Source organism: Ailuropoda melanoleuca, chromosome 3 (assembly GCF_002007445.2).
Source record: "Ailuropoda melanoleuca isolate Jingjing chromosome 3, ASM200744v2, whole genome shotgun sequence".
In the NCBI taxonomy this organism is placed as follows: Eukaryota; Metazoa; Chordata; class Mammalia; order Carnivora; family Ursidae; genus Ailuropoda; species Ailuropoda melanoleuca.
The window spans coordinates 49059496-49060859 of NC_048220.1; positions in this window are offsets into that span (position 1 = coordinate 49059496).

Here is a 1364-nt window from a genome sequence, read left to right on the forward strand (position 1 = left end):
GAAGGTCTCCCTTGCTGTCATCAGAATATTACACACACCGACTTCTAGAACAAATAAATAAAGCATTGATTGCCTCTAAACCTGAGGCCTTGCCTGAAAAAAAAAATGTGATGGCAGTCTGCAAATTCAGAGTTTCACCCATTTCTATGCAAGGAAACGGCTCAGTACTTTGCAATCCAGGCTTTTAAATTTCCTGACTTGGGGGGGGGCAGGGAGCACTGTGGGAGGTGGGATAGGTCATCCTTACATGGCAAAGAAACACAATACCTTTCCTCATTTAGAATCTTCCCCAACTATTCTCTGGCTAAGGAAATTATCAGAAACCTACAATTACAAAACTTTAGAAGTCTACCTACAGTTTTAAACTTTATTTTGTATTTAATCCTCAACAGGCTGAGGGTATTTTAATAAAAAATGAGAATAGATATTCAGCAAATAGCATTCTTTCTCTATTTGTTAGCAACGTTGCTCTTATAGGACTTTTCCAAAACCATAGGGGTGGAAGGAAATAGAAGAAAATGTGAGCAAGTGTGCGTTTTGCTGGGGTCTGAAACTTTCTGATCTGAAATCTTTGTCTCCATCGCAGTCATGTCTAGAGTCAAAGCTGGCTGTGCTTGGCTTACTAACCTGGGTTTCTGCCGTATGGACTCAGAACCACAAGTGAGCTTAACTAATCCCTGTAGGGTGGGTGCTAGGTCTAACGTCCCTGTGGAGAACCCAGGTGGCCTCAGCCAGCCAGTGGGAAGCCCAGAGATCACCCCAGCCACTTCTCTCAGTCACAGGCCTAACCCGGAAAACATTTAACCTTGAGCTTTATTCCAAACACACAGTTTTCACAAGCCAGGTCCTCTCCTCTAGACCAACAGGCCCCAGCGCGTGTCCGCTGCTGCATGGGGAGGGCCCGGCAGCTGGTAGATCCGTCTGGGCCACAGCTGCAGGGTCGGGAGCTCCTCTCAGACTCGGCTTCTTTCAGAAAACTCTTTTCTTGTCGGATGTGGTTTCCCTTTAATTAATCACTCATGCCCGCGTGTACGCCGCGCAGCTTCCCCACTTGTCCTCCAGTCCCACATATGATCCGTATTTGGAATCGGGAGCACAGGCTGAGCAACTGGGGGCGGCGTGGGTGTGGACTCCGCCAGCGGCAGGGCTGCCAGCTGCCCCGAGAGACCCCAGTTCGTGGTACTCTATAAGACAGGCCTTCTGGAAGACCCACACCAGGTTCCTGGACTTTTAGCCAGTTGGCCACGCAGTTCCAAGCTTCGGCCTGGGTGGTCCAGGTGTTCCGGGTGGTCTAGAAGACCATATTTCCGTCAGGTTCTGTCCTGTCTCCACCTCCAACTCTCCCCCCCCCCCGCCCCCGCCTT